Source organism: Podarcis pityusensis (genome assembly GCF_964106645.2).
Source record: "Podarcis pityusensis genome assembly, chromosome: 3".
Taxonomy (NCBI): Eukaryota; Metazoa; Chordata; class Lepidosauria; order Squamata; family Lacertidae; genus Podarcis; species Podarcis pityusensis.
Window position 1 is genome coordinate 115,561,550 of NC_138026.1, and position 24,059 is coordinate 115,585,608.

Sequence of the window (24,059 nt, forward strand, 5' to 3'; positions counted from 1 at the left end):
GCGCTGTCCGGAGACACTTCCGGGTCATGTGGCCAGCGTGACGAAGCTGCTCTGGCGAGCTGGCACCAGCGCATCACACGGAAACGCCGTTTACCTTCCCGCTATAAAGCGGTACCTATTTATCTACTTGCACTTAAGGGTGCTTTCGAACTGCTAGGTGGGCAGGAGCTGGGACCGAAAGCCAGGAGCTCACCCCACCGCGAGGATTTGAACCGCTGACCATGCGATCGGCAAGCCCTAGGTGCTGAGGTTTTACCCACAGTGCCACCCGCGTCCCTTTTTCTTCCATCATACCTTTCATCTAAGAAGCTGAAGGCAGTACATGCACTTCTCTCCCTCCCTATTTTTGCTCACAAGAACCCTGCGAGGTATGTTTTGCTGAGAGATGGCAACTGACCCAAGATAACCCTGTTGCATAACATAGGCACTCCTTTTCACATTTCCTGCAGGGACAGAGGCTACACAGCAATATTGGTGGTGGAGTCAGAAGCACATTGCCTGTGACCTCTGTGAAGGTATCTTCAGAGATGGTTCAAGACCTTGATTACACTTTCTCTACTTCTAAATTTTATAAGGATCAAGTCAAAATATAAACATCATCATTTTTGCAAAATCTGCCCCCATGTTTGTTGTTGTTTAGTCGTTTAGTCGTGCCCAAATCTTTGTGACCCCATGGACCAGAGCACGCCAGGCACTCCTGTCTTCCCCTGCCTCCCGCAGTTTAGTCAAACTCATGCTGGTAGCTTTGAGAACACTGTCCAACCATCTCGTCCTCTGTCGTCCCCTTCTCCTTGTGCCCTCCATCTTTCCCAACATCAGGGTCTTTTCCAAGGAGTCTTCTCTTCTCATGAGGTGGCCAAAGTATTGGAGCCTCAGCTTCATGATCTGTCCTTCCAGTGAGCACTCCAGGCTGATTTCCTTAAGAATGGAGAGGTTTGATCTTCTTGCAGTCCATGGGACTCTCAAGAGTCTCCTCCAGCACCATAATTCAAAAGCATCAATTCTCTGGCGATCAGCCTTCTTTATGGTCCCCATGTTTAGGTAGGCCTAACCAAGCTGGTGCATTTAGAAATAGGGTCAACAGTGGGTAATGACTTAGCTAGTGTTCCCCGCCTTTCTAAAACAAGGAAAGTTGCAAAAGCCTTACCTTAGGAATGCCCCATGACCATTCATATAAGGTCTTGGAGGGCCCCGTTCTTATTTTGTTCTGATCCCTCCCCTCCTCTTGTTGGGAGGGATATAACTAGGGCTTTTTTCTATTCCAAACTCGCTGGAACACAAGCACCTCTCACGTGGGCACCATTGCCATTATAAGAGAACAAGGGAGGCATTCATGGTGAGTTCCAGCACCTCTTTTTTTTAGAAAAATAGCACTCAGTCAAAAAAAATCTGCTTTGTATGCATGTAGGACACCACAACTTCTATTGATGGCATCTCCAGGTAGGAGAAACCCTGGAAAGTCACTTCCAGCTGGTTACACAATACTGAGCTAGATGGATGAATGGTATGATAAGGCAGCTTCCTACATCACTAACACTCTTCTCTAATGATTGTATTATTCCTTTTCTTTCATTGGTTTCTTTGGGGGAAAGGTTGGCTCGGAATTGAGTAGTACTTTGGGAAGCAAAACAACGAAACCTCAACTGAGATGCATGGAAACAATAAATGGTTTTTGGCGTGAGCTGGCAGAAGCTCATTAACCACAACCAGAAAGACAGGTAAGAAGTAAAGATAGTCACATGTCGAAGAAAAGACAGAGACACAGCTTTCTGGGGTTTTAGGAAAGAGCCATTCCCAGTCACACCTGGAAACGCCTGGGATTGAACCTGGTCTGATGCTCTGTAATGGCAGAGCAGTTTCCATAGCGGCTTTCCCAGTTTGGGGGAAACAAGGCTTCACCAGTCATAGTTTATGAAAGGGGAGGAGACTGGCTGAGCCTTGCTCATGCATTTCCATTTGCAGAGCAACTCACAACAGTATTTTCCAAGCACAATGTGTGTGAGGGGGTGGGGGAAGAGTTCTCCCACAGGAAGGAATGTTAATCACTCTCATAGTCGGTAATATTTAAATCAGCTGATCTACCTGCTTCATTAGAACTGGAAGTGCACATTGGCATTCATATCTTATAATCTCTTTTTCTCTTTTTCTCTCAGCATTGAGGTGTCATGAGGAACTCTTACCTTGCTCCGATACGTCTTTTGGGGGGTCTCTTTCTTGCTTCAGGTAAGTCATACACAGACATACAGTGGTACCTTGGGTTAAGAACTTAATTCGTTCTGGAGGTCGATTCTGAACCTGAAACTGTTCTTAACCTGAGGTACCACTTTAGCTAATGCTGCCACCGCGCCCCCAGAGCATGATTTCTGTTCTCATCCTGAAGCAAAGTTCTTAACCCGAGGTAGTATTTCTGGGTTAGCGGAGTCTGTAACCTGAAGCATCTGTAACCTGAAGCGTCTGTAACCTGAGGTACCACTATACAAGCTTCATAAACAATAAGTATGATAGGGATAAAGAACTGGAGACTAGTGGTGCTGGTGAGGCTAATCTCATGTCTCAAGGCTTCCCTTCTCAATCCCATCATAGAACCGAACCCCTCTCCCCTGCTATGCACCTCTTATTTTGTTCTCCTGTGCTTTATGAAAGCAAAGACACAGTCCCCGGTTCAAGACTCATTGCCTGTTGGGAGGGCTATACGAAAGTATGGCTGCTCACCCTATGGAAAAGAAGGTAAGAGAAGTCTTTTTGCCTGGGACTTGGTTCAGGAGTGAGCCCGTGGGTGCGGTAAGTTGTATTCCTTCTTCATGGAGACAAAATTCTGCTTAAAATTAGCTGCAGACCAGGAGTTTAGGACGCTGTGGAGAAATTCTCTGGCACAACAGATTCAGCATCACCCAGGAGCAAGAGTTCCACATTGCTTTACTTCTCTTCCCATGTCAGCAATTGCTTGTAGGATGCTGGTGATGTTCAATATCATTTATTTTGCACTGGGGGTGGTGGTATTGTTTAATCATAAGGCGTGGGCTTTAGGTACGGACACATATTTAAAACAGGAGATTCTGTGAACTGAATTGGCAGCTTTTTACTCATGCAAGCCATAGACAATTTTTACCATTGAAATTATCTGAAGCAACATGAAGGTGTGATTCACCTTGTTTGTTCTGCATTGTCCTTTTTGCACACACTAATACCATCATTCCCATTGTCTGCCAAAGATTGTGTGCATGTGTGAACCAGCCCCAAGTGGAATATTTGAGTCGGCACTACTGAACTTATTTACAAGTGAAAATCAGGACTTTACTGACAAACCTTTAACTGGATTTCTTCTCGTGGTAGCATATATGATCATCAAGAGCTTCTGGAAAGTTCTTAAAAGGGCTACTTTAATTTTTTTATTTATTTATTGATGAGTATGGCATACAGCCCTCATGGAAAAGCTCACACACATTATGATTGGCAAGATGAATAAAACACAAGGACACTTTTGCTGAAGGGTAGTGAAAGTCTACTGTCTTTATAAATATGCCACCAAGTGGAAGACATGTGGATTTCATGATAACCAAATAACAGTAGTAGTTTTATATTTCCTATTTATAGAAATCTTTGCCATTATTCCGCGGGAACTATTATTATCGCAAGGGTGAAGTTATCTCCAGAGTATGGAGTTGTAGTTTTTTTGTTTGTTGATAACACGTTGGATTATGTAGCACAACTGCGGAATGACAAAAAAAGGTTAGCCGCCCCCCCAAAAAAGGAGAGTGAAATTGTTGGGTTCTACTTATTAACGTATGCTTGAAGTAGCCCTGATTAGTTACGCAAAAAGGCTTAATTTTAACTTGTTTTCTCTTTTCTTTTGCTGTTCCGCAGGACTCACAATTGATAGGAACCTCATAAAGAAGGAATGCATTTGGACAAGGCATTATGTTGCAAGCAATCTAAGAGGTTTATATTGCTGCCATGAAACAGGTGAATATTACTGAACTTGCTTTTTTGTTACATTGCAAGTGTGGTTAAAATCCTGCTAATGTTTTCATCTGCTTATAATGGTCTCCTAAAATTATTATAAATTTTCCTCATTCTTTTCTGAAGTTCTTGTCCTCTTTGTTTCTGAGCTTCCCATTTAATTTTGCCATTTTAGCCTAGTCCATCAACTTTGTTTGCCATTCTTCCTTGGTTGGAATTGTTTCTCCCTTCTATCTCTGAGCTAGCAACATCTGTGCGGCTGTTGTCACGTACATAAAATTTATTTGCTGGTCCCTTGGAATCTTGGTACCTGTTGTTGTTCAGTCGTTTAGTCATGCCCAACTCTTTGTGACCCCATGGACCAGAGCACGCCAGGCACTCCTGTCTTCCACTGACTCCCGCAGTTTGGTCAAACTCATGTTAGTAGCTTCGAGAACACTGTCCAACCATCTTGTCCTCTGTCATCCCCTTCTCCTTGTGCCCTCCATCTTTCCCAACATCAGGGTCTTTTCCAGGGAGTCTTCTCTTCTCATGAGGTGACCAAAGAATTGGAGCCTCAGCTTCAGGATTTGTCCTTCCAGTGAGCACTCAGGGCTGATTTCCTTCAGAATGGATAGGTTTGAGCTTCTTGCAGTCCATGGGACTCTCAAGACTCTCCTCCAGCACCATAATTCAAAAGTATCAATTCTTTGGCGATCAGCCTTCCTTATGGTCCAGCTCTCACTTCCATACATCACTACTGGGAAAACCATAGGTTTAACTATACGGACCTTTGTTGGCAAGGTGATGTCTCTGATTTTTAAGATGCTGTCTAGGTTTGTCATCGCTTTTCTCCCAAGAAGCAGGTGTCTTTTAATTTTGTGACTGCTGTCACCATCTGCAGTAATCATGGAGCCCAAGAAAGTAAAATCTCTCACTGCCTCCATTTCTTCCCCTTTTATTTGCCAGGAGGTGATGGGACTAGTGGCCATTATCTTAGTTTTTTTGATGTTAAGCTTCAGATCATATTTTGCGCTTTCCTCTTTCACCCTCATTAAAAGGTTCTTTAATTCCTCCTCATTTTCAGCCATTTCCCACAGGTGGCAATTCAGATGCTGTTGATGATTTTTCTGATGTCACAGATTACAGTGGTTCTTCCTTCACCTGTGAAGGTCTATCCATTGTGTGAGATTTTCTCTCAGTGACCGTTACAACTGAACTCTCTGAGCTATCACTGTCATCGTCAGTACCACTGTAATCTGTGACATCAGAAAAATCATCAACATCATCTGAATTGCCACCTGTGGGAAATGTTTGTTCTACAACCCACTCTTGCTCTGGAGCACTCTCTAGAAACTTTGTGAGAATCACCTGACCAGATTCAGACAAAATTACTCTGTAGAGACCCTTTTCATATCCCACAAAAATGCCTCTGGCATTCTTTACTCCACCTGGAGCTTCTGTTCTCACATGAGACCCGAAAACCTTAAAGTAGGCAACAGAAGGTTTTCTGTTGAACAGCTTCTCAAAAGGAGAACATCCCAACTCTGTTGAGACTTTTCTCAACCACACATGAAGATAGGACGCTAGCGATTCGGCCCAATATTCATGTGGCAAATGTGAACTCAGCAATTGCACATTCATCCCCTTTTGCAATTCTTTGTTCACCCTTACACAGACCCCCCTGTTCCACGCTTCTGGCGAAACAGCAACTTTGTGGTCTATCCCTTTTCCATCCAGGAACTTCTGAAACTTCTGTAACAGAAAAACTTGTTTCTCATCTGTGAAAAGACAATCAATGTTAGCATCATGCATACTTTTAACCTTGTCACAAAACTCCTGAAACTTTTCTAAAGTTTCTTGCGGTTTCTCCATCATATAAACCCAAGAATAATTAGTGAAACAATCCACACACAAAAAGTAATATTTTGCATTGCCCCTAGATGGTTCTAGAGGACCAATCACATCAGCATACACCCGCTGAAATGCTCTGTCGACCTTCTTGGTCACCTTCCTGGTGCTCACACTGGTCACACCTGCAAGAGAGATTTCGTTAGAAACAGAAGAATTACATTTCATGTAATCACTTTGATCAAAAGTCAACAAATACAGTCCATCTTTCTCTTTGGCAGTAAGAAACAGTTCTCCATCTTTGTAGATCTTGCAGCTTTTAGCATCATAGGACAGTTTCAGTCCTTTCTTTGCAATCTGCGACACGCTCAGCAGATTAAATCTCAGTTCTGGAACCAGGTAAACATCATTTATAGTCAAGTTCAGACTCTCAAGATACACAGTTCCAATTCCGGTCGCTTCCAACTCTTGACCGTTGGCCTGTTTCACAGCGAAGCTTTGCTTCTTCAACGTCGAAAACAGTTGTCTGTGCGGGCACATATGAACCGTCGCGCCCGTGTCAATTATGAACGAGTTCCCAACATCTGGCGTGGTTCCTTTCGCCATCATAGCCTTTGCAGGTTTCACCTGGCACTTGGTACGGCTTTTGCCTGACGCCTCAGGCTTCGTAGAGCTGCTCTTTGCTCCTCTTGACTGGCGCGGCTTCTTACAGTTTCGCTGTAGATGCCCAGTCTGTCCATAATTGTAGCATCGGACAGCACTCAATGCTACTCCATGCTTCCCAGTAGCATCATCAGTGGGGAGATTTGAACTCTGTTCTTCCCTCCCCCTGTCAGCAACACCCATTGCACCTTGTTCAGGAACACCAACAGTTCCAACAGCCACAGTTCCTGCACTCTCCCCTCTGGGGTCAAAGCTCTCCTCAGCTTTCGTTGAGCTCTTAGGAACTTGGCCAGCATCATCTTGGCTCACCCCTTCTGGGGTAGTTATCCATCCAGACCCTGATGAATAACTGTCTCTGGTCAGGGGAGATGAGTTAGGCAAGTCTCCCCCCTTCTTGGCATCCATTTTGAATCCAAGCCTCTCTCACTTTCAAACAAGCTGTAAAATCCAACAGTTGTTTTTTTCTTTCTCACACAGGCAAACTGCAAGTTGTTTACGCTCTTTTGCACCTGGCAGCTAAACTCTGGCTGCTATGGAAAGTCCCTTCCAAGGGCACGTAAACTTGTAGCCAAAACACTCTCTGGTTTTGTTTCGCTTTCCCAGGCTCACACTCACAGTCCAGCCCCTTTGCCAGTAACTTTCCAACTTTCCGTTACTTAGCAACAATGCATTCCAATAGGACAGTTTATCAACCACAAGAATTTGTGGAATGCAGGCTTCAGCCTTTAAGCTGCAGGCCTCTTCCTCCCGGAGCTTTTGTTTCCGTTGAAACGCAGCTCCGTGAACCAGTGAATTAATCAAACTGCGTTCACACTTTTAGCCCGAAATGCAGCATACCTTGAACTTTGTTGCTCTGGAAAACACCTCTTCTTTCCACCAGCTGTCTGTTGAGCCTCTGGCTTCTTTCAGACGCTTCTCTTCCTCCTTGGAGCAGAGGAGGACAATCCACCAGCCTCTCATGCAGATGTCCGATGAATCGCAACCATCCGAAGGCTGCCATATTCCATATGTTAGTATCTTCGGCTCACAGTCAGAGGTACCTGGCCTCCCCCGAGGCAATTGAGCGAGATACTGTGTTTACCGTCCGTCTGCGACCTCCGGCAGGCTAGGTAAACAAACCCGGCGATTCTTCTCATTAGTCGTGAGATAGAACACACCCTCTGCTTCTCTGCTTCTCTCTCCCTCCCTGCATTCTCCCAGGGAGGAGAAATGAGACAGACAGGAGTCCTTTCTACATGTTTTATTCCTGTCACTCAACAGTACATAGAAATGTGACCGCACCCTTCAGTCTCCATTAGAAGAGTCACAACTCCTCCCCTGTACTTCCAGCACAGGTCAGATGACACACTGAGCTAACATCCGGTGCTCAGTACAGAGAATAGGCTCCACCTTTTCTCCAACAGTACATCTGCAAACCATAACATCCTGTTTTGCATTCCAGCCATCTGGAGCTGGCTTTTGCCTTGGTGCTTTTTCCCAACAGTGTCATCTGCATATCTGAGGCTGTTGATATTTGGTACCTATAATTCATAATAAAAAAGCTTCTGGTTTTTCAAGAAAGGTTATTTTAAACATTTTTTTTCATTTCATTATATATCATTTTCCAAAAGGTTTTGATTACCTTACACTCCCACCACATTACCAAACTTACTTATAAATCAAAATCAGGACCTTTAATTGGATTTCTTCTGGTAGTAGCATATATGGTTGTCAAGAACTTCTGGAAAGTTCTTAAAAGGGCTACTTTAACATCTTGGTATAGATTAGTATGGTATACAGGCCTCGCTGAAAAGCTAACACACATGTTGCAACTGGCAGGAAGAATAAAGCACATGAAGGGCAGTGGGGCTTTATTGTCCTTACAAATATGCCAGAAAGTTGAAGACATGGATTTCATAGTATCAGAGAATTGGGAGGGACCTAAGGGTCATCTAGTCCAATCCCCTGCAATGCAGGAATCTCAGCTAAAGACAAATGGCCACCCAACCTTTGCTTAAAAACCTCCAAGGAAGGAGAGTCCACAACCTCCCGAGGGAGTTCGTTCCACTGCCGAACACTTACTTTCAGAAAGATTTTTCTGCTGTGTATTCGAAACTCCTTTCTTGTAACTTGAAGCCTTTGGTTCAATTCCTACCCTCCAGAGCAGGAGAAAACAAGCTTTCCCCCTCTACCATGTGACAGCCCTTGAGTCATTTGAAGATGGTTAACATATCTCCTCTAGGTCTTCTCTTCTCCAAGCTAAACATACCCAGCTCCCTTGATCATCTTGGTTGCCTTCCTCCACACATTTCAGATGATACTCAAATAATATTAATAATTTTGTATTTCCTCTTTATAGAAATGTTCACCATTTTTGTGTGGGAAGTGTTATTATCACAAGGGTGAAGTTATCTCCAGAGTGGAGAGTTGTAATTTTTTTGCTTGTTGAATATGATTTTGCTTATGTAACACAACTGCAAAATGGGTATAAAAACTTAGGGGAGAGAGAGAGAGAGAGAGGGAGAGAGAGAGAAGAGATTTGGGTTTTACTTATAATGTATGCTTTAAGTAGACCTAATCAGGTATACAATATGGCTTTAAAATAAATAAATTCATTTTGCTGTTCCACAGGACCCAAAACTCAGACCAACTCTGTATGCAATAATTATGGTTGCAGCTCCATAAAGATGATATGTTTTTGGACAAGGGAGTTTGTCCGAAGCAATTTGAAAGGTGTATATTGCTGCAGAAAAGTGTAAGTCCAAATATTGTGGAAAACTCCATAAGATCAGAAGCCTAACAATGCAGTCCATGATGATGATGATGATGATGCTTCTACCTGTATTCTACTGACCATAATTTGAAGCTCTGTTCAGGACTCCAAACTAAATGCATGCAAGTTTTCTATGCAGACATTGATCTAGGTTGCAGGAATTGAATGTGTGACCTCACTATTCTTTCCACACATTTGCTTCAAAGGCCTGAAGAAGACTAAATAATTTTGGAGAGGCTATCATTTCCTCTTTTTGGTTGATATAATTATTAGCAAATCTTTGGGGTTAGAGCCAATAGTTTCTTTCTTTCTTTCTTTCTTTCTTTCTTTCTTTCTTCCTTTCTTCCTTTCTTCCTTTCTTCCTTTCTTCCTTTCTTCCTTTCTTCCTTTCTTCCTTTCTTTCCATCCATCATCTATATCATATCTCTCTCTCTCTCTCTCTCTCTCTCTCTCTCCTCTCACCTATCTATCTATCTATCTATCTATCATCTATCTATCTAATAATAATCCAGAGTTGTATGTTACACCTAAGGTCTGTTTCTCAGGTGTCAAAGGTCAGGATAAAGAGGTGCATCTTTAGCTTGGGTCACATGTTTATTTTCCATTTCAGAATGGAAATAGTATAACCTCCTCATCCAATGTCTCCTTGGTCAATACGTCCTCAGCTGGAACCTCCTCGGCCAAAACTTCCCCAGCCAATACCTCCTCCCATAGTAGACTCTCATCCTGTGAAAACAATTACAGAGTTACCATGACCATATTACGAGTTTTTGTTAACTCTGCTTTCATGTTTTAAAACATTAAAACAACTTGCATGTTTTCATGTGGGAGTGGGTGAATGTTCAAGGATGCAGAAGCAAGCCCATTTGCCAGGGTCCCAATTCCACATGCACTAAGCTGACTTTGCAACATTAAAGGAAAAGTTCATAAAGGGGCTTCTAAGCATGTTCAGAAGAGTGCACTTAGAAACTTCCACATCATCCGGAACCCTGGTAATGCTGGGTTCCTGACTAAATGGAGGTTTCTAGCTGTATATAATCTGAAGCGCCATTCAAGCTTTTACACTATGAAAGTCTGCTTTGTGGGCTGGGATACTATGGTCGGGCTTTTATGTGCAAACCCTCTGCTCTTTTCACACATTCTCTCTGAAAGCCAAAAACTCTTGACATTCAGACGGACAATTTTGCAATTGCGTGGTCTTCTGTTGTTCTGCATGATATTTTACAGGAAATATCTTGGGTTCCACCTTTAATAGCTCTACAGATATCAGTAGTGCCTCTTGCAATGTTCTGGTATTATTATTTTACTTACTTAGAATTTCAAAAGAAATTTAAAGTTCACTCCACATTGTTACTCACAGGCCCTCCAAGTGTCCTTATTTTCCTGGGATGTCCCTGATTTAGAGAAGCTACACAGGTTTCTTTTTTTATTATATATATATAATTTTTATTTATTTTCCATTTAATATTATGCATTCACATCCCCATTATCCACTTTACTGCCCTCGACTTCCTTCCCTCCTGCCTCATGACTTTTGAAATTAACATTTATACCATTGCAATTTATACGTTTTCCAATTCTAATTACACTCATTACAGAATGGCTCAAAATTTAAATAAACAGAAGCAGAAGCAGCCGCAGCCACAGCAGAAGAAGAACAAGAAGAAGATGCACAATCCTAAGACTATATAATAAAACTGTAATTAGAAACAGAAATGGCTATGAAATTATGGACATGGAATGTTAATGGACTAAATAATAAAGTTAAAAGAAATAAAAATTGAACAAATTTTATGGAAGAGAAAATTGAACATTATTTGTTTACAAGAAACATGTGGCAAGGAAGCACAGGAAAAAATTAATTAACAAAAAAATAGGAAATGAATTTATATCTTGAGATAAAAGTAAAAAAAGAGGCGTGGTTTTGTGTATTAGAGATAGATATGAAGCATGGCAGATCTTCAAGGATGGGGAGGGAAGGCAAAAAATTAATAATAGTTGGAATTTATGCAACAAATGGCTCAAAGCCTGAATTTAATAAATCGTTGAACAAGAAACTTATAGATTATATGGATAAAAAAAAATCATAATGGGGGACTTAAATGGGGTGGTTTCATTGAAAATGGACAGATCAAAAAGAAAAGCAGAAAGGAGTACGGCAAGGCTGTATATTGTCTCCCTGCTTATTTAACTTATATGCAGAATTCATCATGCGAAAGGCTGGGCTGGATGAATCCCAAGCCGGAATTAAGATTGCTGGAAGAAATATCAACAACCTCAGATATGCAGATGACACAACCTTGATGGCAGAAAGTGAAGAGGAATTAAAGAACCTTTTAATGAGGGTGAAAGAGGAGAGCGCAAAATATGGTCTGAAGCTCAACATCAAAAAAACGAAGATCATGGCCACTGGGCCCATCACCTCCTGGCAAATAGAAGGGGAAGAAATGGAGGCAGTGAGAGATTTTACTTTCTTGGGCTCCATGATCACTGCAGATGGTGACAGCAGTCACGAAATTAAAAGACGCCTGCTCCTTGGGAGAAAGGCGATGGCAAACCTAGACAACATCTTAAAAAGCAGAGACATCACCTTGCCAACAAAGGTCCGTATAGTAAAAGCCATGGTTTTCCCAGTAGTGATGTATGGAAGTGAGAGCTGGACCATAAAGAAGGCTGATCGCAGAAGAATTGATGCTTTTGAATTATGGTGCTGGAGGAGAGTCTTGAGAGTCCCATGGACTGCAAGAAGCTCACACCTATCCATTCTGAAGGAAATCAGCCCTGAGTGCTCACTGGAAGGACAGATCCTGAAGCTGAGGCTCCAATACTTTGGCCACCTCATGAGAAGAGAAGACTCCCTGGAAAAGACCCTGATGTTGGGAAAGATAGAGGGCACAAGGAGAAGGGGACGACAGAGAATGAGATGGTTGGATGGTGTTCTTGAAGCTACCAGCATGAGTTTGATCAAACTGCGGGAGGCAGTGGAGGACAGAAGTGCCTGGCGTGCTCTGGTCCATGGGGTCACGAAGAGTCGGACACGACTAAACGACTAAACAACAACAAAGGAGGAGAAACTACCTAAGACTTTCTTTTCTTTGGTAGAAAGCTGCAATCTAATAGACATTTGGAGATTAAGACACCCATTGGACAAGCAATTCCCATTCTTCGGACTTCCAGTCAGCGCCATCAGCTAATGGCGGATTCCCTTTGATCAGGAGGGGATCGGCTCCGCGGAAATCGGGTCCTTTACGCTGCGGCGAAGTGGGGACCCTTACAAATCACAGGCAGTGAAGCCTGGGAACGTGGGGACTCGGCGGGCACTTTTTGCGCCCCCCCAGCTTGTGAGGAAGCCTTTTTCGGGGCTTCGGAGCAGAACGGGGGAGAGGCGCGGTGCTGTGAGTCGATTGCTTCTTTCGCGGAGCGAAGCCGCATGGCCGTTGCTGGAGAGTGCTGACTTCTATCCTGGAATAATTGGATTTTAAAGAAAGTACCCGTGAGTAGGGGGAATTGGACTTATTGAAGGAAAAAAAGACTTAATTGGCTTCTGCGGCGGGAGGTACAACCAGGAAGTCTGCCTCCTGTTCTGTAAATAGATCAAAGCATAGAGACTTTAGAGCTAAAGCGCTGGAAATAAGTTTGCAAAGGGTTGCTTTCCGACTCGAGAACTTTTCTGAACCCCCCTCCTAGAAGCAGGGAAGGAAGAGGGCTGTTTCGGACTGTTTAAACCTGCATAAAGAGAGGAGAAGTGTTTAAAATCCACCGTTCAGACCTGGGAACGGTCTGCCAATGAACTAAGACTATTGCTTTCAAACTTGCGCGTCAGCTCTCAATAGAAGGATTTTTTGAAAGTAAGGTGGATACATTGTGGCCAGCTTTGGTGTTCTGTCTCTGTTGGGAAAAAAAGCAACTGGAAGGTAACTAAATTGGAACTGTTTTTATTCCTCGGCTGGAGTCTTCTCTCTCTCTCTTTTTTTTTTTGTTAAAAGAGGGAAAGTTACTCTTTTGGACTATTGCAACTGTGTCCAGCTAGGGGGACCCTTAGAAATTGCAACAAGGGGAATTTTCCACTGGCAAACAGGAACAGCTTATCTGAGAGTGACCTTGGCTTTTCTGTTACTCTATTGTTATGGCAGATGGGAAAGAGAAAATAGACGCGTCAGTTCTGAGGTCTGGGAAAGCTTGGGGGCAGTGAAGGCAATCAACTGCTGGCCTTCCTACTGCATCGGGATTGGCATCTACACAATCTAAGCCTAGCGGAATGACAGAAGAAGTTTTAGCGAATGCATTGGTTAAGATCAATGAAACTCTATTACAACTCAGTACGAAGGTCGAAGAGACCAATAAGAAGGTCGATGAGACCAACAAGAAAGTTGATACTGCAAATAAAAAAATTGACTTAAACACAGAAACATTAGATAATTTGGGGGGAAAGGTGAATAGTAATACAGAATCTATTCAGAAATTACTGCAGGAATCGAAATTGACACAGGAAAAAACTGCTGCTGTGGAATTTAAAGTAGTGCAGCTGGAAACAGAGAAGGTGCCAGGCCTACAGAAGGAAATTGCAGATCACAAGCTGACGCTGTCTATGATCGAATTGAAAAAAAAACAGACGAATTTAAGGATCAGAGCTGTTCCTGAATTGGAGACGGGCACCTTGACAGATTTTCTGACACAAGAATTTGCAGAGTTTTGGAAATCGGAATTGAAACAAGAAGATTTTAAGATCGTGAGGGCTTTCAGGTTAGGAAAAGGAGGAAAAAAGATTAAAATAAGGGACTGCCTGATTACCCTCCGATCCAAAGAAGAAAGGGATAAAATTTTGGGTTTGCATTTTCAGAAACCTTTGATAATTCTGCAATCAAGAGTGGAAATCTTCAAAGACATACCGAAACATCTTTTGGATCTAAGATACGACTTTGGAGATTTGGTGGCCCTATTGAGAAAAAACAAGATCCTTTTCAGGTGGGAATTCCCCCAAGGCCTATCTTTCAGTTTCAAAGGAAGAAAGATAAAAATAAGATCAGTGGAGGAAAAAGATAAGTTTTTGAGTACACACGAAGAAGACCTGCAGAAAGGACTTGGAAAAGAGCCAGCCGTACTAGACAAGAGTTTACAAAAAAAAGGAAAATCAACGCCACCGACTGATATAGACAAACTACTGGGCGCTGTTGAGGGAGAAGGAGAGTAATTACATCATGACACTGCAAGTACTAAGTTGGAATGTGAATGGACTGAACTCCCGGGAAAAAAGGGGGAGAGTATTTCATATATTAAAAAAAGAACATTTGGATTTGATCTGTTTACAAGAAACGCATGTGACAAGGCTACATTGGAAAATTTTGACTAATAAAAGATTAGGAGAAGAATTTATTTCATCAGACAAAGTTAAAAAAAGAGGAGTAGTACTTTATGCAAAGGAAAGCCTGTCACCGAAATTTTTATTTAAAGATGACCAAGGAAGATTTGTTGCAATTGAAATTCAACTACAAGGTGAGAAGTTTTTGATAGTGGGTACTTATGCACCGAATGAGGGAAAATCGGAATTTTTTAAGAAATTGCATGAAATTTTACTGGACTATTTAGATTATAACATGATTTTGATGGGAGATATGAATGGAGTGGTGTCTACGAATATGGATAAAGCCCAAAGACAAACGGTGACGAAAGATGGCAGACTACCAAAGACGTTCTTTGAAATGACTGACAATATGGACCTTGTTGATATTTGGAGAACTAAGAACCCCTTGGGAAGAGAAGGAACTTTCTTCTCTGAAGCTAAAATGACATGGACAAGAATAGACCAAATCTGGATAACTAGGGGACTGGCCCCGAAGATAAAAAAGTGGAAATTTGCCCTAAAACTTGCTCCGACCACAATGCAGTGAAGATGGAAATGACATTAACACCAATTGGTACTTTTAGATGGAGGATGAATGACTCCTTGTTTAGGAATGAGGAAATTACTAAAAAGGCTCAGAAAAATTTGAGAGATTATTTTGAGATAAATATGAATACCACAACTGAAAAAAGAGTGATTTGGGATGCAAGCAAAGCAGTTATGAGAGGGTTTTTGATACAACAAAATGCAATCAAGAAAAGAGTTCAAAATGAAAAAAGGGGAAAAATTTTGGAGAAAATAAAGGATGAAGAAAAGAGACTGAGGGCAAAACCGAAATCACAGGAGATCCTGAAAGAGATAAAGTTATATCAAGTACAATATATGAAATTGATAAATCAGGAAATAGAATGGAAGATTAAACAGATGAGACAAAAGACATTTGAATCAGCGAATAAGTGTGGGAAACTGCTGGCATGGCAAATGAAAAAAAGACAAAAACTTAACACTATTACGAATCTAGTGGTGGAGGGAAAGAACATACAGAATCCCGCGGAGATCAGAAAGTGTTTTCAGAAGTACTTTAAACAGCTATATACACAGGAGACTCAGAAAGAAATAGACATCGACCGGTTTTTGAGAACAAATGGATTACAAAAAATCTCTCAAGAGAGTAAATCAATGCTAAACTACAAAATAACTGACCAAGAGGTGGAAGGAGTCATTCAGAACATGAAATTGGGCAAATCTCCAGGGCTGGATGGTTTGACTGCAAAGTATTATAAATCTTTGAAAAAATGGCTAATACAGCCTTTGAAGGAAGTTTGCAATGAAATATTAGGGGGGGGGGAAAGGCACCCGAGTCGTGGAAAGAAGCTTACATTACACTTATACCGAAAATAGAATCGGAAAAGACACAGTTTAAGAACTACCGTCCCATATCTTTACTCAATGTGGATTACAAAATTTTTGCGGAAATTATGGCTAAAAGATTTAAAAAGGTACTGGTGGAAGAAATTCACAAAGACCAAGCGGGCTTTCTCCCGGGGAGACATTTGTCAGATAACACGAGGAATATAATTAATATTTTAGAAAAATTACAAGTGAATATTAACACTAAAGCAGTTTTGATATTTGTGGACGCGGAGAAAGCCTTTGATAATATTTCTTGGAGTTTTATGAAGAAAAATTTACAGGGAATGGGGTTAGGCCAAGGCTTTGAAAACGGTGTAGGTGCAATTTATTCAGAACAAAAAGCTAAGTTAATTGTGAATAACGTAGTTACAGAAGAGTTTAAGACTGAGAAAGGAACAAGACAGGGCTGCCCAATCTCCCCATTGCTTTTTATATCGGTCCTGGAGGTTTTGCTCAACATGATTAGAAAAGACCAATTGGTTAAAGGTATACAACTCGGAGCTAAACAGTATAAATTGAAAGCTTTTGCTGATGACTTGGTTTTGACATTACAGGAGCCAGAATCCAGTACCAAAAGAGTATTGCAATTAATTCAAGAATTTGGTCAAGTTGCGGGATTTAAGCTAAATAAGTTGAAAACTAAGGTGTTAGAGAAAAAGTTAACAGAGATTGAGAAAGAGAGGTTTCAGAAGGAGACGGGATTAATATTGGTTAAGAAAGTGAAGTATCTAGGGGTTCATATGACTGCTAAAAATGTGAATTTATTTAAAGACAACTATGAAAAATGTTGGCTGAAAGTGAAAAAGGATTTGGAAATATGGTCAAAATTGAAGTTATCAATGTTGGGCCGAATTGCTGCGATAAAGATGAATGTATTGCCTAGGATGTTGTTTTTGTTTCAAACACTGCAAATTTTGGACAAGATGGACTGTTTCAAGAAATGGCAGAGAGATATCTCGAGATTTGTCTGGCAGGGCAAGAAACCTCAAATAAAATTTAAGATTTTAACTGATGCTAAAGAAAGAGGTGGATTTGCCCTGCCAGACCTTAAACTTTATTATGAATCAGCCGCATTTTGTTGGCTGAAAGATTGGCTGCTTCTTGAAAACACAGACATTTTGGATTTAGAAGGTTTTAACAATGTTTTTGGATGGCATGCATACTTGTGGTACGACAAGGTTAAAGCACACAAAGCTTTTAAGAACCATATTGTTAGGAAAGCATTGTTTAATGTCTGGGTGAGATATAAGGATTTGCTGGAAAGTAAAACACCAAGGTGGCTGTCACCAATGGAGGCCAAGGCTCTGAAAAAAATTAATATGGAGACAAATTGGCCAAAATATTGGGAAATTTTAGAACAAGATGGAGATAGATTAAAGCTGCAGAGCTTTGACAATTTAAAAACTAAAGTACGAGACTGGCTTCACTACTATCAAATAAGGGAGGCTTATAATTTAGATAAGAAAATTGGTTTTCAGGTGGAAAAATCAAAATTGGAAACAGAATTGTTAGACCCTAAAATCAAGAATTTATCAAGAATGTATAACTTGCTGTTGAAATGGAATACACAAGATGAAACGGTTAAATCTGTTATGATTAAATGGGCACAAGATTTTGGATATAACATTATGATGGCTGACTGGGAAAAGTTATGGACCACAGGTATTAAGTTTACGGCTTGTAATGCCTTAAGAGAAAATATAATGAAAATGATTTACAGGTGGTACTTAACCCCAGTCAAGCTGGCAAAAATTTATCATTTGCCCGATAACAAATGTTGGAAATGTAAAGAGATTGAGGGCACATTCTTTCACCTTTGGTGGACATGCCCAAGGATTAAGGCTTCTGGGAGATGATTTATAATGAAATGAAAAAGGTATTTAAATATACCTTCCAGAAGAAACCAGAGGCCTTCCTTCTGGGCATGGTCGGCCAATTGGTGCGAAGGGAGGATAGAACCTTTTTTATGTACGCTACAACAGCAGCAAGAATACTCATCGGAAAGTATTGGAAGACACAAGAATTACCCACCCGAGAAGAATGGCAGACGAAAGTGATGGACTATATGGAATTGGCTGAGATGACTGGCAGAATCCGGGACCAAGGAGAAGAGTCGGTGGAAGAAGATTGGAAAAAATTTAAAGTATGTCTTCAAAAATATTGTAATATTAAAGAATGTTAGAAAGATGTTGGAAAAAGAAAATTAGGTAGTTTTGGTAGATATGATATAAAGGATTAAGCAAAAATGAGTTGATGAAACTGACGAAAGAGAGGATGTTAAATTATAATACTTTAAATTAAACTACGTAAATGAAAATAAGGTTGGAAGGATTTGCTGAAAAAACGATCTGAACTAGAATACAAAATTGGGAGGTGTGAGGAGGTCAAGGAAATAAGTAAAGGAAAAAAGTTACGTAAAGGTTTAATCTGTTCTTGTTCTATTTCAATTGAATGTATTTTTATAACTTTTTTGTTTTTTGTTTTTTTTCTCTCTGTTATTGTTATATTCTTTTTTGTATTTTGTATTGTTCTTCTTTCTTTTTGTAACTTTAAACTTTGAATAAATATTATTATTAAAAAAAAAAAAAAGCAATTCCCGTTCTTCTCAGAGCCTAATCAATCAGCTGGAAGGACAGATTACTTTTGGATATCCAGCGAATTAGCAATAAGGATTACAAAAGTAGAAATTCAACCAAAAACTTTATTGGAGCATAATTCATTTTTTTTCAATTAAGAGGAATAGATAAATCAACTTTTCAATGGAGATTGAATGGTAGATTGAATGGTAGATCAGGAAATAAATGAAAAGGCACAAAAAAACCTTAAAAGACTATTTCAAAATTAATCTGAATGAAGAGACAAAAATTAGTACTATATGGGATGCAAGCAAAGGTGAAATGAGAGGTTTTTCCATACAGCAAAATAGTTTTAAGAAAAAATAAGAGAAAAGAAGAAATCAGAATTATTAAATCATATTATGGAAAATGAAAAGATATTAATCAGTAAACCAAGTGCTACAAAAGGTAAGCAAAATATTAAGATGTTACAAACACAATTCTCAATTATTATAAATCAGGAGATTGAATGGAAAATAAAGAGGATGAGACAGAAAAAAATTGAATTAGAGAATAAACCAGGAAAATTGCTAGCATGGCAATTAAAGAAAAGACAGTGCCAAAACACAATTAATAAGATTAAAATCAAAGACAAGTTAATTGAAAATCTGATAGAGATTAGAAAGAATTTTTAAAATTTCTATAGACAATTATAAAAAGCTGGAAAAGAAAACGTAGTTGGAATCGAAGAATAATTTAAAAAAGAAAATGTGCGAAAAAATTCTGAAAGAGAAAGAAGACTGACTGAATGAACCAATGACACTAGAAGAGATACAAACAGCAATTAAAGACTTAAAAATTGGAAAGGCACCAGGACCTGATGGATTTACTGCAAAATGTTATTAAAAATTAAGTCAAATTATGCTGTTACCGTCGAAAGAGGTCATGGATAACATTTTAGAAAAGGGAGATATCCCAGGGACATGGAAAGAGGCATTTATTAACATTGATCCCAAAACAGGATGTAGATTTACTTCAGGACAAAAATTACAGGCAAATCTCACTATTAAATAATGATTACAAAATGTTTGCAAGTATACTAGCAAACAGACTAAAAAGAGTGTTAAAGGATATCATACATGAGGACCAAGCTGGCTTTCTTCCTGGTCGACAGATGAAAGATAATGTAACAAATATACTGGATATAATAGAATATCTGACTAGCAGGAATGACAAGCAAGCAGCATTAATATTTATAGATGCTGAGAAGCTCTTTGACAATATTTATTGGGAATTTATTATAGAAAACCTGGAATTAATGGAAATGGGACAGTTTTTTATAAAAAGGGATCAAAGCAATCTATTCAGATCAAAAAGCTAGATTTATTGTAAACGGTGTGTTAACTGATAATTTTGAAATTACGAAGGGCACCAGACAAGGTTGTCTGTTATCACCATTATTGTTCATTACAGTCCTGGAAGTCCTTCTAAGAGATATGAGAAAAACTGATAATATTAAAGGAATTTGTGTCAGTCGAAAAATATATAAATTGAAAGCCTTTGCGGATGATTTAGTTATAACAGTAGAGGACCCATTAACCAGTGCAATGGAAGCACTAGAAAGAATAGAAGAATTTGGACAGGTGACAGATTTTAAATTAAATAAAAAGAAAATGAAAATTCTAGTTAAAAATATGGACCAACATTTAAAGGACGAACTGCAACAAAAAATAGATATTGAAGTGGTAAAAAAGTTAAATATTTAGAAGTCTAGTTAACACCAAAAATATATGTATTTGTTTAAAGATAACTACACACCTATATGGAAGAGTATCATAAGAGACTTAGAAGTGTGGGGAAGAATGAAGCTATCCCTGTGGGGTAGGATTTCAGTGATCAAAATGAATGTGTTACCCAAAATGCTATTTTTATTTCGAACAAGCCCAATTATAAATGGTGCAGCTAATTTCAAAGGGTGGCAAAAAGTAATTACAAAATTTATCTGGCAAGGGAAAAAACCAAGAATAAAATTTAAATTACTTACAGCTGTTAAAGAAAGAGGAGGTTTCTCCCTGCCAGATTTGAAATTGTACTATGAAGCTTCTTGCCTATGCTGGTTAAGGGAGTGAATATTGTTAACAAATACAGATCTATTAGATCTGGAAGGATTTGACAATAGGTTTGGGTGGCATGCATATTTATGGTATGAGAAGGTAAAAGTCCATAAAGATTTTCTGAACGACATAATTCGAAAATCAGTCTATGGGGTGTGGAATAGATATAAGAATTTATTAGAACATAAACACCATGGTAGCTGTCACCGTTAGAGGCAACAACAATTTTATCCTAAATTCATTCTCAATTGCATAATTCACCTCCTCTTCCTGCAGGTTTAGCCATCCTGCTAATCAGTGGCGTAGCGTGGGGGGTGCCAGGGGGGCCGGCCGCACCGGGCGCAACATCTGGGGGGGCGCGCTCGCTGCCTCCGGAGTCGCCGAAGAGCCTCGGGCGCAGGCTGTAGCAGAGCCCCATGTCTCGTGGAACCGACGAGCTGTGCGCGCGCCCGGGCTGAAGGCGTCCGGCAGGCAGCGGCTCTCAGCCCCGCGCGTCAGGGCCGCGGAGGACGTGCCAGGCAGCCCCTCCTCACAGCCCCGCCTCCGCTGCTGCTGCTGCAGCTGCTGGGCCATGTTGCATTTTCCTCGCCTCTCTGCCCCCCTCCTCCTCCGGGCAAGCGGCGTGGTTTGGGCGGCAGCGCCAGCAGCAACTCGACTCAGATCGGCAGGTTAGGGGTTGGGGGGGGCGCAAATTACTTGCCTTGCCCCGGGTTAGGGGGCGCAAATTACTTGCCTTGCCCCGGGTGCTGACAACTCACGCTACGCCGCTGCTGCTAATTCCACAATCAATCTGGTCTTAATGAACTCTCCTGCAACTTCCAGTGCTGCTCTAAATCTCAAATTAAGTTCTTTTTGCCTCACTTCCATCATCGCTAAAGAATCTTAGGTCTTCTCTTGTAATTTGGCCAATTCTGCAACTTCTGCTTTAACCTTCTCACCATCTTTTCTCATCTCTTTCACTTCTTTTTGTGTTTTTCTAATGGCATCATCCAGAGCTTGCATTTTTATCTTAACATCTCGTACAGTTTTCCCTAATTCCAATGATTTAGTTGACAGTTCTCTAATTTGTCCCATCAAATCTGCCACTGATTGGTCAATTTTCTTTTTCATAGCTGTTAGTTTACTCTCTATATTTTTTCCACTATCTTTTATGTCCCTTTTTATCTCAGGAAACATTTCCAAAATTTTACTAGATTATGGGTCTTGCCTTGAAGCTCTCCTTTCCCCTGGCTTTGTTCCAACTCCTCCCTTTTTTGTTGCCATTTTGCTATTTTTTATAAACTTAGTCTTAGACACTTTTAAAATCCTAATTTCTGAATTGCAGTTTTTGAAACTGCCAATAGATGTCGCCCACTCTATAAAAGCAGAGAGGGACATGAAAAACAATAACCCACAAACTAAAGAGAACTGCAATTTCCCTCTTAGCCACTAGATGGTAGCAGTGGTCAAATTACTTCTTCACCTTCCCTTGTTTTGTATGCAACCGCTTGCTTATTTGCCAACCAAGTAAGTTCTCAAAATAAAAGCCGTTACTATTTTTAACTTTTCACTCTCCACTCTCCACTTTTGGTTTCTTTGTTAGGCGGCCTTCAGGATGTAGGATGAAAATAAAGAAAAAAAACAAGAAGTTTTTTTTTCAAAAAGTCAAAATGAAGTCTCTTTGGCTGCTTCTATATGTACCTAATGCATGAGTCTGTGGGACTAAGCCTCCAATGTTTTGGCAGCTTGCTTGTGAATCAGTCCCACTCAATGCAAAGGTATTTGCTTCGGAATATATGTATAGGGCTGTGTTATTAGGCAGCAATTCTAGAAACACTTACTTGGGAGAAGGTATTCGTGAGTTCCACATACCCCTACATGATCTCCATGCATGTTTATTATTCATTCATTTAGCAAGATATATAAACTGCTCAAAGGGCTTTAAGTGGTGTCCATAAGGGAATTATTATTGACTGAAGGTGAAAAATAAGAGTGTGTGTCTCACTTTAGCTTCTTGTTCCCTCCTCTCTTTTAAGATACAACATCCTGCCATGAAGATCTTGTCTATTCTTTCTGTGGTTTTCATCCTGTCATTTCTGGTTGCTCCAGGTAAGTTATATTTAAACTTGCAAAGGGATTCTTTTGTGGCAAGGCAGGTGACTCCACAATGAACTGAAGAGATTTGAGGTTCCTACTGTTCTTCCCACCTGGAAACTATTTTTAAACTGACCTCTAACATCTCTGAAAAATCAGGAAAATTCTGCATGGATCCATGACCTTTTGCACCTTGCCCTGGTGAATATTCCAAATATTATGTAGATTAAATTGCTTGTGAGATGACAGCATAGTTAAATTTAGCAGTTAACAAATAGAGTATTTTTCTCTCTGTCTGTCTGTTTTTTTAAGTAGTCAGAGTGAGAGAATGAGAGTGAGAGAAGGAGAGACCAGTAGTCCAGAACTCCAAGATCTGGGGTGAAATTTGCAAGTATCCCTAATTCTGACCAACTCTTTCTTTCTATACAGGATTCACACACACAGGAATTACCAGTCGCGAACAATGTGAATATTTTTAAGGCAAATGCCTTCTATTCCAATGTGAAGAAAACTGGAGAAAAGTTGGGAAATGTGCTGCAGATGTGTATTGTTGCAGTCAAGAGTAAGTGCAAAAAATCAAGATTCCCAGTTATTAATGCAGCTTTGTTTACTCCACTAGCAACTTGGGGGCCATAGACTCCCCATTTCTGGCTCACACTAAAAGATGTTTGATCTTGAGATATAAATAGATGCTGCATGTGCCCAGTGACTGACTCTGCCAGGAATGGAGAGAATGGTGTTTGCCTTGTCTTAAGCAGCTATTCTGTAGACCAGAGGGAACTTCGCCTCCCAGCATTACTGACCTCACTCATTTTGGTCCCCATGTTCTTCTTCCCACAGCCCTAGTATTCCAGAAATGAAAGAAGAAAGCCTGATTTGCCAGCAAGATCCGCCAGTGAATGAATGCACTGTTGTTGCCCTTGCGGCTGCTAAGCCCATCACTTCCACCGAATAAGACCCAAACACTTCAGCAGTTCAGCTTTCCTTCTTTCCTTCTCCATGTGTTGTGTGAATTTTAGTAATAAAAATGGATGCAACAGCTTCCTGGATTTTATATTTTCAAACACAAGGGACTTGTCATTCTGTGTTTCCCAGCATTGCTCTCACACACATGGAAGAAAGAGTTGGGACACAAGTACTTGGATAATTAACACTATAATTCAGTGCTCCCCCCCCAAAAAAAAAGTTTAGGGGTGTTGGCAGCCTCTCTATGGGCTGGCTGATAGCAGACCTCCTCTGACCCTCAGAAGATGCTTCCGGTAACGGGAACACCAAACGCAGCACTCCTGAGGAGCTGGTCCTGGTGCTATGGTCTCACAGCTGCTCATGAGAGCTCACAAACTCAGCAGAGTAAAATA

At 40.5% G+C, this 24,059-nt stretch overlaps 1 long non-coding RNA gene across 2 annotated transcripts; it reads left to right on the forward strand.

Annotated features, from left to right (window-relative positions):
- Positions 1-2,084: 2,084 nt before the first annotated feature.
- Positions 2,085-23,695, forward strand: LOC308474731. Of its 2 annotated transcripts, none has more exons than XR_013984903.1 (6): positions 2,085-2,223; positions 3,865-3,963; positions 9,064-9,187; positions 22,644-22,716; positions 23,131-23,263; positions 23,542-23,695. It is a non-coding gene; the product is annotated as an uncharacterized lncRNA (long non-coding RNA). The 2 variants fall into 2 exon arrangements; XR_013984904.1 differs by lacking the exon at positions 2,085-2,223 and adding an exon at positions 2,628-2,727.
- Positions 23,696-24,059: the final 364 nt, after the last annotated feature.